Source organism: Arachis ipaensis, chromosome B5 (genome assembly GCF_059453495.1).
Source record: "Arachis ipaensis isolate K30076 ecotype BB chromosome B5, ASM5945349v1, whole genome shotgun sequence".
Taxonomy (NCBI): Eukaryota; Viridiplantae; Streptophyta; class Magnoliopsida; order Fabales; family Fabaceae; genus Arachis; species Arachis ipaensis.
This window is the reverse complement of record NC_142440.1, coordinates 114,789,581-114,806,205: the sequence shown is the minus strand read 5'-3', so window position 1 is coordinate 114,806,205 and position 16,625 is coordinate 114,789,581.

Genomic DNA, 16,625 nt, shown 5'->3' with positions numbered 1-16,625 from the left:
TGCTGATGTATAATCTAACTACTATAATTAGCTCATATAGCTTCTCTCTAACATGGTAAAATTAAACATTATCAGGTTTTATGTTTACTATTGAAAACTAGATATACATTATCCCTTATGCTTGAAAATTACTTAAGAACTCAAAACTTGCATGAATATTAATTTTTGTGCTGAAACAGGGTTAATATTAACTCAAATTTTTCCATGTTTAGGTTCTAATTAAGTGATGTTAATATTAACTTGACCTTTTTCCATGTTTAGGTTCTAATTAAACAAGGCATGCTCTGTTAGGGAGACAAGGTTGCATTACAATCTGCTAATTCATCTAACTCAATTAACTATCTAGCCATTCAACACTCACGTGTTCAATTGGTTAAAATTATGATAGAAGCGGAATCTTTGATTAGCCAGCTAAGCTTGCTCTTATGGGACCAAGTCACATGAATCAAATCCCTAACCCTAAACAGCAGCAGTTAACCCCAATTAATAGAAGATATGGACCAATTCCTGTTCAAAATTCCAAACTAAGAGTGAAAACACTAAGGAAAGCTCAAATTGTTAGAACTAACAAGGGACAAGGAGAGGCCGCGATAGCTCAAGATGGCGAACGGTGGAGGGTGGCTCAACAGTGTCATGCACGACCAAGGTGATGGGAGAAGCGTGTATGGGAGCTGCGCGACTCCACAACCCAGACAGAGGCGCAGGGTGTTGCAGATCTTATGGATTTCGCACACCCTGGACAAGGGAGTATGGGTTTCCAGAACTGTGGCTGAGGCAAAAGCTCGATGGCGGCCAGAGGACCCAGGATTAGCAGCAGTGGCACAGTGGATCAGCGACGGCAGTGTTCGCGTACTTCCAAGGAGGTTTTGCGGGGTTCTGCTTGACTTGGGGAAGATTCAATTAGAATTTATAGGATAAATTAAAAAGGGGGGTAAAACAGAATTTGAGTTAAGAGATCCTTACCTACCGGCGTTTAACTACGGAATCGCCGCTGTTGTGGCGGCACACGAAGAGAGCATTCATCCGCACCACTGCTTTGCGGTGGCAAGGTGAAACGCCGCCAATTATTTGCCGCTATGTTCCGTTCCTGGTGTAGTGTTCTCTTCTTCAATCATCACCCACCACTATCATTCGTCACCCACCATACTCTCCTTTAGTTAGTTAGTTAGTTGGTTATTTAGTTAGTTAGTTATTTACTATTTTGGTGCTAAGTGTTGGATGATTGAGTTAATTTGTTGATTCTGTTGAGACATTGCTGCTGAATTATTGATATTTTTATTGCTATTTATTATTGGATATCTTCGTTGAGGTCATACTTTGTTGCTTGGTATTGAGTTTTGAATATTGAATATTTGCACATACTAAGTACTTATGACATTGCCTTCATGAATATTTTTGGATTTCTAAATTGCATGTTGTAGCTAGCCACCATGTAATTCGATTCCATTATATATCATTAGGCAATTTGTTTTTAGTTGATACATTTTTTGATAGGTGATACTTGTTATGATTGATTTTTATTTAAGTCACCTAGTTGATGCATTGAAATTAAGGAATTGTGAAATTGGATCATAAGCTTACCTAGTGACATTTTTTGAGCTTTTTAAGCTCTGTGGACTAGGCTTGCCATGTTTTTTCACTTCATGTCATTTAGGTGTTGCAAACAAACTTTCCTCTATCATCTATTTCACAATTGCTTGATTCTTGCTTGAATGCTCTTGTGCTTCTTCATTACTTGTTTGTTTATGTTAACCTACAAGCTTTCTTTAAAGTATTTCAAGCACACTAGAATGAGTGAAGTGCATGTTTCTTTTGTGTAATTGTGACATAACTTTTTATGCTAGTGTGTGTGTTCTAAATCGCGCAACTTAGAATTCACACACTTGTTTCCTTCATGTCATAAATGTATTCACTCACTTCATTTTAGTGATTCTCACCTCATTCCAACAATCTTTGCTTCCTTGCTTTTGCATCCACTCATCTTACTATCCTATTTTCTATTTTTCATGGATGAGTCACCATAAGCAACAAGGAAAGCGGGAGAAAGAACACGCAGTAGCCGATTGATCCACCAGCTGAAGGTGGCAATCTGAAGTCGCCATACCCCCCTTGCTCACCGTTGAATGCATGGAGGACCGTGCAACCCTTTAAGTGTGGGGAGGTCGTCACTGATCAGCAATCTTGGGTGACAAATTCTAATTCCAAATACTTGCATATTTTATTTTTCTTAGTTTGTATATACTTTAGATCTTTAATTGTATTTTTTTCTTAGTTTATTGCATTTCGTTAATAAGCTTAGTTAAAATAATGAAATTCTCCAAGAAAAACATTCTTAGTAGGGCACTGATATACTAATTGTTTTGAGTTGGTATTTGTTTTTATTGAAACTTGCTTGAAATATATTATGGAACACATTTTTGGGCTAAGAACACATAAGCATGTGAGTTTTGAGCCTAATTGTGTGGTTACTTCATATAACCACTATTTTCATTCTTGTGTGTATTATTCTCTTTTTATGATTGCAATCTTTGATTTTTTTGATTCTTTATGTCCATTGTTTGATATATAAATATGATTGAGGCCATCACTTTATTTAGCTCACTTACCCAAATAGCCTACCCTTTTATCTTCCTTTGTTAACCAACTTTGAGCCTATTTTAATCCCCTTTTGTTCTTAATTTTAGCACATCATTAACCCTAAGTGAAAAACAATAAATATTCCTTATTTGGATCTTTGATTAGCTTAGGCTAGTGAGAGTGTGTATCATCTAAGTGTGGAAAAGTTTGGGAACTTTGGTTGAGGTAAAAGTAGATGTTTGTACTTTTGTTGAAAATCTTCGAGATTGGGTACATACTCATGCATCAAATGCTTAAACCATATGCATTGATACTTTTGTATATATTTTAGTTTGAAGAAAAAATAATGAAATGAAAATGAGAAAAAAAATAGAAAAAGAAAGCAATAAAAAGGGGGACAAAATGCCCCAAAGTAGAATAATAATAATAATGCATATGGAATGTGAATTGAAGAGAATGCATGAGTGTGTAAGAAAAGTGAGGAATGGGTCATTAGGTTTACTTTGAGTTGTATAGGTTGTTATATATGTTAGTGAGAGCTTAGACTAATCAAAGAGGCAAATTTCAAGCTCACTTGACCATATGCATCCTTACCTTTACCATAACCCCATTACAACCATGAAAAGTCCTCATGATACTTGTATTCATGCATTGAATAATTGTTGATTGTTAGATAAAAAACAAATCTTAGAAAGCTTGATTAGAAGAGAATTGAGTGAATCAACCCTAAACACTTGAGCGATTAGAGTGTATACACATCCGGTGAGGGGTTCGATTGCTCAAATTCTATGTTTCCACTTATTATTATTGCTTATCTTGCAAGTTGTTAAACTCTTTTCAATAACTCAATTCAATTGTGGATTTGACTTGATTGAAATTGCTTTAGCCCTTATGTTTATATATGTATTATTGGAAATTGATTCATTTTGACTAAGTAGTTGCATTCATTTAGATAGACTGCATATAGGTAGTTTTCTTGCATTGAATAAATGTAATACCCCTTGTTTCTTTCTTGAGTTTAGCATGAGGACATGCTATTTTTTAAGTGTGGGGATGTGATAAATCCACATTTTATGGTATTAATTTGCTCTAATTAGGTGGATTTTATCAACTTTTCCTATACTATTCAATGAAATAGCATAGTTTTGTAAATTCTTCCTAAATTATGTTTAAAGTGAAAACATACTTTTTAGGCCCTTATTTGCTAAATTTTATTCACTTTAATTCTATTTGATGCCTTGATGTGTTTGTTGAGTGATTTTAGGCTTGTAAGGCAAATATTCGATTGAAGGAATGAAGAAAAAGCATGTAAAAGTGGAGAATTTATGAAGAAATAGAGTTTGGAGCTTTTCAACAAGTGTGCGAACGCACAACCCTTTGTGCGTACACACAAATGGAAAAATCAGAAAGTGTGCGTACTGATGAGCAGATATTACATACGCTTTTTGGGGATATTTTCGTATAATTTTTAGTAGAATCTAGCTACTTTTTAGTATATTTTTATTAGTTTTTATGCAAAAATCACATTTCTGGACTTTACTATGAGTTTGTGTGTTTTTTTGTGATTTCAGGTATTTTCTGGCTGAAATTGAGGGACCTGAGCAAAAATCTAATTCACAGGCTGAAAAAGGACTGCAGATGCTGTTGGATTTTGACCTCCCTGCACTTGAAATGGATTTTCTGGAGCTACAGAAGCTTAATTGGCGCGCTCTCAATTGCGTTGGAAAGCAGACATCCAGGGCTTTCCAGCAATATATAATAGTCCATACTTTGCCCAAGTTTTGACGATGCAAATTGGCGTTTAACGCTAAGTCTTTAGCCTATTCTGGCGTTACACGCCAGAAACATGTTGCAAACCAGAGTTAAACGCCAAAAACAGGATACAACCTAGTGTTTAACTCCAAAAAAAGTCTCTACACATGAAAGCTTCAATGCTTAGCCTAAGCACACACCAAGTGGGCCCCGGAAGTGGATTTCTGCACTATCTATCTTAGTTTACTCAATTTCTGTAAACCTAGGTCACTAGCTTAATATAAAAACTACTTTTAGAGATTTATTTGGCATCTCATGACATTTTTCATGTTTTACATTGTATCTCTACACTATGAGTCTCTAAACTCCATGATTGGGGGTGAAGAGCTCTGCTGTGTCTCGATGAATTAATGCAATTACTTCTATTTTCTATTCAACACGCTTGTTTCTGTTCTAAGATATTCACTCGTACCTAACCATGAAGAATGTGATGATCCGTGACACTCATCATCATTCTCAACCTATGAACGCGTGCCTAACAACCACTTACGTTCTATCTGTAATAGCTTGAGTGTATATCTCTTGGGCTCCTGGTTCAGGAGTTTGATTGCCTCTCCTGACAACAAAGCGTTCAAACCCTTAATCCAGAGTCTTCGTGGTAAAAGCTAGAATCAATTGGCAGCATCCCTGAGATCCGGAACGTCTAAACCTTGTCTGTGGTATTCTGAGTAGGATCCAAGAAGGGATGACTGTGACGAGCTTCAAACTCACAAGTATTGGGCGTAGTTACATACGCAAAAGGATCAATGGATCTTATTCCAACACAAGTGAGAACCGACAGATGATTAGCCATATACATGGACCCTTTTCACTGAGAGGACAGATGGTAGCCACTGACAACGGTGATCCACCAACACACAGCTTGTCATGGAAGGAGCCTTGCGTGTGTGAAGAAGAAGATGGGAGGAAAGCAAGGATCCAGAAGACGAAGCATCTCCAAAACCTCAATCTGTTCTCAATTACTGCATAACAAGTATTTATTTGATGCTTTTTTACTTTTTACTATTGAAATTAAGAATTACTATTGATATCCTGACTAAGTGTTACAAGATAACCATAGCTTGCTTCAAGCCGACAATCTCCGTGGGATCGACCCTTACTCATGTAAGGTATTACTTGGACGACCCAGTGCACTTGTTGGTTAGTGGTACGAGTTGTGAAAAGTGTGATTTGCAATTCGTGCACCAAGTTTTTGGCGTCGTTGCCGGGGATTGTTCGAGATTGGACAACTGACGGTTTATTTTGTTGCCTAGATTAGGAAAAATTTTTCTTTTTGGTTTAGAGTCTTCTATTATTGTTTTTTGTTGAATTTCTTTTCAAAAAAATCCTTATTTTTGTTTTCAAATTTTTTCAAAAATTAAAAAAAAAACTAATAACTGAGTTTTTCTGTTTGAGTTTAGTTTCTTATTTTAAGTTTGGTGTCCTTTGTGTTTCTATTTTCTTAAAAATTTTTCAAAAGTTGTTCTTAGCGTTCATTGTGATATTCAAAGTTTTCCTGTTTGTTTCCTTTGTTTTGATCTAAAAATTGAAGTTTGGTGTTATTTTTACTGTTTTTCTCTTTCTTCATTAAATTCAAAAATATATTTTCTCTTTATTTTACCTAATTTTTGAATTTTCCTTTAAAAATTCATATTTTTATTTTAAAACTTTTTATTCTATCTTATCTTAGTTTTGAAATTTCAAATTTCAAAATCTTTTTCAAAAATCATATCCAAAGTTTTTCAAATCTTCTTAATTAAGTAATTATTTTCGTTTTCAAATTTATTTTCTCTTAGTTTTCGAAATTTATATTTTAATTTCTAATTATTTTATTTTATCCTGTTATTTTTATTTATTTTTAATTATTCGGTTTTTTCTACTAAAATAAAATAAAAACAAAAATATATTTTAATTGGAATTCATATCAATTCCCTTTTATCCATCATGGACCAAAGTGGAAATGAACAGTCCAGAAGGACTCTGGGTTTATATGCTAACCCCATTACTGCTGCATATGGGAGTAGCATTTGTATACCTCCCATCAGAGCAAGCAGTTTTGAGCTAAATCCTCAGCTCATTGTCATGGTGCAGCAAAATTGCCAGTATTCCGGTCTTCCACAAGAAGAACCTACTGAGTTTCTGGCACAGTTCTTGCAAATTTCTGACACAGTGCATGACAAGGAGGTAGATCAGAACATATACAGGCTGTTACTATTTCTGTTTGCTGTAAAAGATCAAGCTAAGAGGTGGTTAAATAACCAACCCACAGCAAGCATAAGAACATGGAAACAGTTATCAGACAAATTTCTGAATCAATATTTCCCTCCAAAAAGGATGACATAGCTAAGGTTGGACATCCAAAGCTTTAAACAAGAGGATGATGAATCCCTTTATAACGCCTGGGAGAGGTACAGAGGGATGCTAAGGAAATGCCCCTCTGAAATGTTTTCAGAGTGGGTGCAATTAGACATCTTCTACTATGGGCTTACAGAAAAAGCTCAGATATCTATAGACCACTCAGCTGGCGGATCTATACACATGAGAAAGACTATTGAAGAGGCTCAAGAGCTTATTGATATAGTTGCTAGAAATCAGCATCTGTACATAAGTAATGAGTCCCCCATGAAAGAAGAAGCTAAGGCAGTCTCAACTGACTTTAGTCCTCAGGAACAAGTTGCTGAACTCAATCAGCAACTATCTTCTATAACAAGGCAGTTAGCAGAATTTAAGGAGATGCTACAAGAAACCAAAATTGCTAACAAGGATATGGAATCATAATTAAATCAGACAAAACAGTAGTTATCAAAATAGATAACAGAGGAGTGCCAAGCAGTTCAATTAAGAAGTGGAAAAACGTTAAATACCTCAACTCAAAGCAGCAGAAAGCCAAGAAAAGAACAGCTGACAGGGGATGAGCAACATGCTATCCAAAATCCCACTGAGGACAGTAAGAGCCCAGAGAGGAACAAGTCTGGCGTTCAAACGCCGGAAAAGGGTGAAAAACCGGCGTTAAACGCCCAATCCATGTTCAGTTCTGGCGTTCAAACGCCAGAAAAGGATAGGAATATAGCGTTAAACACCCAATCCTGGCGTTCAAATGCCAGTGAGGGATCAGACACCTGCAAGTGCTGATAATAACTCCCTCAAGAAGGCTTCTCAACCTGCCTCTGTAGGAAATAAACCTGCAGCAACTAAGGTTAAAGAATATAAAACCAAAATGCCTTATCCTCAGAAACTCCGCCAAGTAGAACAGGATAAACAATTTGCCCACTTTGCAGACTATCTTAGGACTCTTGAAATAAAGATTCCGTTTGCAGAGGCACTTGAGCAAATACCCTCTTTGATGGGAAAATTTGTGGAAAACTGAATCTTCTAAAATACCCAAAACTAACCGGCAAGTGCACCGGGTCGCATCAAGTAATAAAAACTCACGGGAGTGAGGTCGATCCCACAGGGATTGAAGGATTGAGCAATTTTAGTTTAGTGGTTGATTTAGTCAAGCGAATCAAGTTTTGGTTGGGTGATTTGTGATTTGCAGAAATTAAATTGCATGGAAATAAAGAGAACAGGGAATTAAAGTGCTGAATCTTAAAGAACAAGAAATTAAATAGCAGAAACTTAGAATGCAAGAAATGTAAATTGCGGAATCTTAAAGTGCAAGAAATGTAAACGGCTGGAATTATAAAGGGAATTGGGGAATGGATTTGCAGAATTTAAACAAGGAGAAGTTGAATTGCATTAAACAGAAGAGTAAAAGGGAATTGGGATTGAAGCGGATCTTGAAGCAGTAAAGTAAATGAACATTAAAAGCAAGAAACAAAATGTAAATTGGGAATTTAGATCTCAGGGCCCAGAGACTAGAAAACCAAGTCTAGATCTCAATGCCTTCCTAGATCCAACAAGAACAATTTCAAGGGAATTGTAAATTGCAAGGAAAGTAGATGAGAAGTAAGTAACAGAGACAGAAATTTAAATTCAGTAAATAAGCAGAGAGATCCAAGGATGAGATTGAAACAGAATTTCTTCAAATCTCCAACCCAAGATCCAAGACAAGTGTAATTGAAATTGAAAGCAATAAAACTAAGAGGAAGAGGAATGAATTCTCCTTCCCCAAGACAAAGAAATTAAAGATCACTCCAAGTAGCTCAAAACCAAAAGCTCTCTCCCAAAATCACTCAGTAAAAACTCAAAAGGAAAAAGCTCCCTAAAAACTTCAAATCCTAAGCTATTTATACACTTTCTTCCAATGATCATTAAGCATTGAATTGGGCCTTTAGTCTTGATGGAATTGGGTTGATAGTAGCCTCCGTTGATTGCTCTTGGTGTTGGGAAGAAATCCATTAGTGAACCGGGCCATGAGTCATTCACGTTTGAGCCAACGTTTGAGTCAAACGTTGACTCAAATGTTACTTGAGTGAAATTATGCAGCATAGGCCATTTGCTGTCATCCACGTTTGAGCTAACGTTTGAGGTCAAACGTGAGCTCAAACGTGGTTCTTCCCTCTTGCATGCTTCTTGGGGCTACTTTGTCCTCTTGTTGTGTTGCCAATTTTTGTGCCCAATAGAGACTATTATATATGGTTGGAAAGCTCTGAATGTCAGCTTTCTAACCCACTTGGAATCACCTCAATTGGACATCTACAACTCAAGTTATTCTTGTTTGAAGTGTGCCCCCTTCATGCTGTTTGGCGCCAACGTTTGACCTCACGTTTGAGTCAAACGTTGGCTCAAACGTTGCTGCCTCCAGGGATGCCATTTCTCTTCTCTTTGGCGCCAACGTTTGACCTCACGTTTGAGGCAAACGTTGGCGCAAACGTTGCCTTCCCAGGAGCTTCAATTCTCTTCTCTTTTGGAGCCAACGTTTGACCTCACGTTTGAGGCAAACGTTGGCTCAAACGTTGCCTTCCATGAGCTTCATTCTTCAGCCAACGTTTGACCTCAACGTTTGAGGCAAACGTTGGCGCAAACGTTGGCTTTCCCCAGGGTGTTCTTCAACTGCTACTCACGTTTGAGTTGACGTTTGACTCAAACGTTAGCTCAAACGTGAATTCCATTTTCTTAAACCCATTCTTGCAACCTTCTTCCATAATGTTGGCACATCTTTTGTTTCCTTTCTTCACCTACAAGTAATCAAAACAACCAATCAAAGTGTCACAAAATTCACAAGGTTTATAAATCAATTAGTTATCAACTAAAGTTGGCTTGAATCTCATGATTTTGTATCAATTAAGAGGTGGTTGATTGATTTAAGGAAACCATGCAATTCCAATTCAAATGGTTAATTTATAATACAAGAAAGTGCATAAAACTAAATGAAAACAAAAGAAAAAGACTAGTGAAACTAGGCTAAAATGACTTGTCATCACTCTTATGCTAAGTTCATGAAAGAGATCTTAAGTCATAAGAAGGATTGGAGAGAAACAGAAAAAGTTTTTCTCACTGAAGAATGCAGTGCAGTCATCCTAACAAGCTTACCAGAAAAGCTTAAGGATCCCGGAAGCTTTATGATACCATGCACATTAGAGTGTACTTGTACCAAGACAGCCCTATGTGACCTTGGGGCAAGTATTAATCTAATCCCTGTATCCACTATCAGAAAGCTTGGCTTGACTGAAGAGGTCAAACCAACCCGGATATGTCTTCAACTTGCTGATGGCTCCATTAAATACCCATCAGGCATAAATGAGGACCTAATTGTCAAGGTTGGGCCATTTGCCTTTCCCACTGACTTTGTAGTACTGGAGATGGAGGAGCACAAGAGTGCAACTCTCATTCTAGGAAGACCCTTCCTAGCAACTGGACGAACCCTCATTGATGTCCAAAAAGGGGAAGTGACCTTGAGAGTCAATGAGGATGAGTTCAGGCTGAATGTTGTTGAGGCAATGAAGCATCCAGACACATCAAAAGACTGCATGCGTGTTGATATTATTGACTCCCTGGTAGAGGAGATCAACATGGCTAAGAGTCTTGAATCAGAGCTAGAAGACATCTTTAAAGATGTTCAGCCTGATCTGGAGGAATCAGAGGAAATAAAAGGGCCTCTGAAAATTCTTCAAGAAGAGGAGAAACCTCCTAAACCCGAGCTCAAACCACTACCACCATCCCTGAAATATGCATTTCTGGGAGAAGGTGACACTTTTTCGATGATTATAAGCTCTGCTTTAAATCCACAGGAAGAGAAAGCACTACTTCAAGTGCTAAGGACATACAAGACAGCTCTTGGGTGGTCCATAAGTAATCTTAAGGGCATCAGCCCAGCAAGATGCATGCACAAAATCCTATTGGAGGACGATGCTAAGCCAGTGGTTCAACCACAAAGGCGGCTAAATCCAGCCATGAAGGAGGTGGTGCAGAAAGAGGTTACCAAGTTACTGGAGGCTGGGATTATTTATCCTATTTCTGATAATCCCTGGGTAAGCCCTATTCAAGTTGTCCCCAAGAAGGGAGGCATGACAGTGGTTCATAATGAAAAGAATGAACTGGTTCCTACAAGAATAGTTACAGGGTGGCGTATGTGTATTGATTACAGAAGGCTTAATACAGCCACCAGGAAGGATCACTTTCCTTTACCATTCATAGACCAGATGCTAGAGAGACTAGCATGTCATGAATATTATTGCTTTTTGGATGGCTATTCAGGTTACAACCAAATTGCAGTAGATCCTCAGGACCAAGAGAAAATAGCATTCACATGTCCTTCTGGAGTGTTTGCCTATAGAAGGATGCCTTTTGGTCTGTGCAATGCACCTGCAACCTTTTAGACGTGCATGCTCTCTATCTTCTCTGATATGGTAGAAAAATTTTTGGAAGTCTTCATGGATGACTTCTCAGTATTTGGAGACTCATTCAGCTCCTGCCTTAACCATTTAGCACTTGTTCTGAGAAGATGCCAAGAGACCAACCTAGTTTTAAACTGGGAAAAATGTCACTTTATGGTGACTGAAGGAATTGTCCTTGGACATAAAATTTCAAACAAAGGAATAGAGGTGGATCAAGCTAAAGTGGAAGTAATTGAAAAATTACCACCACCTGCCAATGTTAAGGCAATCAGAAGCTTTCTGGGGCATGCAAGATTCTATAGGAGGTTTATAAAGGATTTTTCAAAAATTTCAAAACCTCTGAGCAATCTACTAGCTGCTGACACGCTATTTATATTTGACACAGAGTGTCAGCAGGCGTTTGAAACTCTGAAAGCTAAGTTGGTCACAGCACCAGTTATTTCTGCACCAGACTACACATTACCATTCAAACTAATGTGTGATGCCAGTGACCATGCCATTGGTGTAGTATTGGGACAGAGGCATAACAAGCTTCTGCATGTCATTTATAATGCTAGCTGTGTTTTAAATAATGCCCAGAAAAATTACACAACCACAGAAAAAGAATTGCTTGCAGTGGTTTATGCCATTGACAAGTTTAGATCATACTTAGTAGGATCAAAAGTGATTGCGTACACTAACCATGCTGCTCTTAAATATCTACTCACAAAGTAGGATTCTAAACCCAGGCTCATAAGATGGGTGTTGCTTCTACAAGAGTTTGATATAGAAATAAGAGACAGAAATGGGACAGAGAACCAAGTGGCTGATCATCTGTCCCGGATAGAACCAGTAGAAGGGGCGTCCTTTCCTTCTATTGACATCTCTGAATCCTTTTCGAATGAGCAATTGTTTGCCATTCAGAAAACACCATGGTTTGCAGACATTGCAAACTATAAAGCTGCAAGATTCATACCCAAGGAATACAGCAGGCAACAAACAAAAAAATTAATTACTGATGCTAAGTACTACTTGTGGGATGAACCATATCTCTTTAAGAGATGTGCAGACGGAATAATCCATAGATGTGTGCCTAGAGAAAAAGCACAGAAGATCTTATGGCATTGCCATGGATCACAATATGGAGGACATTTCGGAAGTGAGCGAACAGCCACCAAGGTTCTCCAATGTGGCTTCTACTGGTCTACTCTCTATAGAGACTCCCGAGAGTTCGTACGTAACTGTGACAGTTGCCAGAGAGCTGGTAATCTGCCTCATGGTTACGCCATGCCTCAGCAAGGGATCTTAGAGATTGAGTTGTTTGATGTATGGGGTATTAACTTCATGGGGCCCTTCCCACTATCATACTCAAACACCCACTAATGATATTAAGACAGTGCTGAAGTTCCTCCATAAACATATCTTCAGCAGGTTTGGTGTCCATAGAGCACTAATCAGTGATGGGGGCACTCACTTCTGTAATAAACAGCTTTACTTTGCTATGGTTAGATATGGAATTAGCCACAAAGTAGCAACTCCGTATCATCCACAGACAAATGGGCAGGCTAAAGTCTCTAATAGAGAACTAAAAAAAATCCTGGAATGGACTGTAATTACCCGTAGAAGGGATTGGGCAAGAAGCTTGGATGAGGCTCTGTGGGCATACAGAATAGCATTCAAGACTCCTATAGGGACCTCTCCATACCAGCTTGTGTATGGTAAGGCCTGTCATTTGCCCGTGGAACTGGAACACAAGGCCTACTGGGCAACCAGATTCCTAAATCTTGATGCCAAGTTAGCTGGAGAAAAAAGATTGCTCCAGCTAAATGAGCTAGAGGAATTCAGGCTTAATGCTTTCGAAAATGCTAAGATTTACAAAGAGAAAGCAAAAAGGTGGCATGATAAGAAATTGTCACCCAGAGTCTTTGAACCAGGACAAAAGGTTCTGCTGTTCAACTCTAGGCTCAGATTATTTCCCGAGAAACTGAAATCCCGGTAGAAAGGACCATATGTAATTACAAGTGTATCACTATATAGCTTTGTGGAGCTTCAAGACATTGATTCTAATAAAAAGTTCATTGTTAATGGACAGTGAATCAAGCATTATCTTGAAGGCAATATTGAGCAAGAATGCTCAAAGCTAAGGCTAGATTAAAAGCTCAGCAAGGTCCAGCTAAAGACAATAAAGAAGCGCTTGCTGGGAGGCAACCCAGCCATTAGCAATGTTTATTTTGAAAATAATAATTATATGAGTTTTATATAAACTATCTTTAAGAATGATTAACAATTACAGGCGTTCACAGAGTTACAGAAGAATTCAGAGCATAAAGCAGAGAAAGGGAGCTCATTGGCACAAAAACGCCAGTAAAGGGAAGTTTGGGCGTTAAACACCCAAAAGAAGCATCTACTGGGCGTTTAACGCCAATAAAGATACCTTTCTGGGTGTTAAACGCCAGAATGGGCACTATTCTGGGCGTTTAGCGCCAGAATTGCAGCATCCCGGGCGTTTAGAAAAAAAGCCCAGTGACAAAGGATTTCTGGTGTTTAACGCCAGCCAGGGTACCTGGCTGGGCATTAAACGCCCAAAACAAGCAACAAATGGGCATTAAACGCCCAAAACAAGCAACAACTGGGCGTTTAACGCCAGAAGTGTGGAGGGGAGGAAGTTTGTTTTTCACTTCAATTTTTCTCAAATTTTCATATTTCCATCCATGATTTCTTGCATGAACATGTTACAAATTCTCATTTTTTAATTTCAATTTCAAATTATTTCAAGCCTAAAAATCTTTCCTCATTCTTTTTCAACTTCTTTTCAAATCTTTTTCAAAACTCATCTATCTTTTTAAATTCTTTTTAAATCTTTTTCAAATCATCATACTATCTTTTCAAAAAGTAGATTTATCTTTTTCAAATCTCTCTCCTATCTTTTCAATTTTGAAACTATATCTTTTGCAAATCATAATTATCTTTTTACGAATCATATCTTATAGCATATCTTTTTCAAAATTTTCACATTCGGCCACCCCCTCTCCGCCACAATTCGAATTTGTCTCTCCTTCTATTCCTCTCATTTCCTTTCTTTTGCTTGAGGACAAGCAAACCTCTAAGTTTGGTGTGCTTTTCGTGATCACTGAGCTAAGACTCACTAAGATCATGGCTCCTAAAGGAAAACAAACCACTTCAAGAGGCAAGAAAGAGAATATTCCAAAACCACTTTGGAATCAAGAGAGGTTCTTAACCAAAGAACATGCAGACTATTACTATAGAATAATGGGTCTAAAATCAGTGATCCCGAAAGTTAAATTCGAACTGAAAGAAGACGAATATCCAGAGATCCAAGAGCTGATTCAAAACAGAGGCTGGAAAATTCTGGCTAATCCCGAGACAAAGGTGGGTAGAAACATGGTTCAGGAATTCTACATAAATCGGTGGCAAACAGATAAGCAGAGAATTTCTATACCTTTCGAACCTTGGTCAGAGGGAAAATTATGTACTTCTACCAGGACAAAATAAGAGAGGTCTTCAAGCTGCCTTAACTACAAGATGATCCAGAATCCTTTAATAGAAGAATGGTGAGATTTGATAAGTGCTTAGACCATGTTCTAGAGGACATATGCGTCCCTGGAACCAAGTGGATAACCAATACAAAAGGTGTTCCAAATCAACTCAAGAGAGGAGATCTCAAACCAATTGCTAGGGGCTGGCTGGACTTCATTGGGTGATCTATATTGCCCACCAGTAACCGCTCTAAAGTCACTGTCAAAAGAGCAGTGATGATCCACTGCATTATGCTGGGAAACGAAGTGGAGATCCATCATCAGATTTCTTGTGAACTTTACACAATTGCAAACAAGAACTCCACTGACGCCAAATTGGCTTACCCAAACCTAATATCTCTGCTATGTAAAGATGCTGGGGTGAAGATGGGAGTGGATGAGTATATCCCAGTCGAGCAACCAATCACCAAAAAGTTAATGGAAGGACAACAAGTGCAGGATAACTCCATCAAAAGGAGGGCACAGGAGTTCCTCCCAGAAATCCCTCAGATTGATTACTGGACCCGCCTAGAAGCATCTGTCACCAAATTACAAGAAGCTATGGATCAACTGAAGGAAGAACAGCAGGTTCAAAATAGCATGCTCTGCAAACTGCTGAAGGAACAAGAGGAGCAGGGGCGTGAGTTACAGGAGCTGAAGTGCCAGAAGCTGTCTCTTGAAGGGCCAAGCACCCCACAGACTAAAGGAGCATCCATCTCCCAAAATAAAAGTTGTTGAGTCCTAATCTTAGTCTTAACTCGATGATAACTTTTACTATTAGAAATCTACCTTAGAAGTTATATGAGTAGTAGTAATTAGTATCTTTATTTTTATTTTTATTCCCCAAATAAGTTATAATTCATCTTTCTTATCATCATTGAACATGAATAAAATAGCAGATTTTTAGAATAAGAAGGCAATTTTATTTTCGAGTTCTTAATAAGAAAAATTCAAATTATTTATATGTGGTGGCAATACTTTTTGTTTTCTGAATGAATGCTTGAACAGTGCATATGTCTTTTGAATTTGTTGTTTATAAATGTTAAAATTGTTGGCTCTTGAAGAATGATGAAAAAGAGAAATGTTATTGATAATCTAAAAAATCATGAAATTGATTCTTGAAGCAAGAAAAAGTAGTGAAAAAAAAAAGGAGAAAAAAGAGAGAAAGCAGAAAAAGCTAGTAACCCTTTAAACCAAAAGGCAAGGGTAATGAAAAAGGGATCCAAGGCTTTGAGCATTAATGGATCGGAGGGCCCAAAGGAATAAAATCCTTGCCTAAGCGGCTAAACCAAGCTGTCCCTAACCGTGTGCTTGTGGCGTGAAGGTGTCAAGTGAAAAACTTGAGACTGAGCGGTTAAAGTCGTGGACCAAAGCAAAAAGAGTGTGCTTAAGAACTCTGGACACCTCTAACTGGGGACTTTAGCAAAGCTAAGTCACAATCTGAAAAGGTTCACCAAGTTATGTGTCTGTGGCATTTATGTATCTGGTGGTAATACTGGAAAACAAAGTGCTTAGGGCCACGGCCAAGACTCATAAAGTAGCTATGTTCTAGAATCAACATACTAAACTAGGAGAATCAATAACACTATCTGAATTCTGAGTTCCAATAGATGTCAATCATTCTGAACTTCAAAGGATAAAGGGAGGTGCCAAAACTGTTCGGAAGCAAAAAGCTACTAGCCCCGCTCATCTAATGAGAATTTGAGCTTCATATGAAACACTGAGATGTTATTGCCTCTTGATTTTCTTTCTATCCTGTTTTATTTATCTAGTTGCTTGAGGACAAGCAACAGTTTAAGTTTGGTGTTGTGATGAGCGGATATTTTATATACTTTTTGGGGATATTTTCATATAGTTTTTAGTACAATCTAGCTACTTTTTAGTATATTTTTATTAGTTTTTATGAAAAAATCACATTTCTAGATTTTAATCTGAGTTTGTATATTTTTCTGTGATTTAAGAT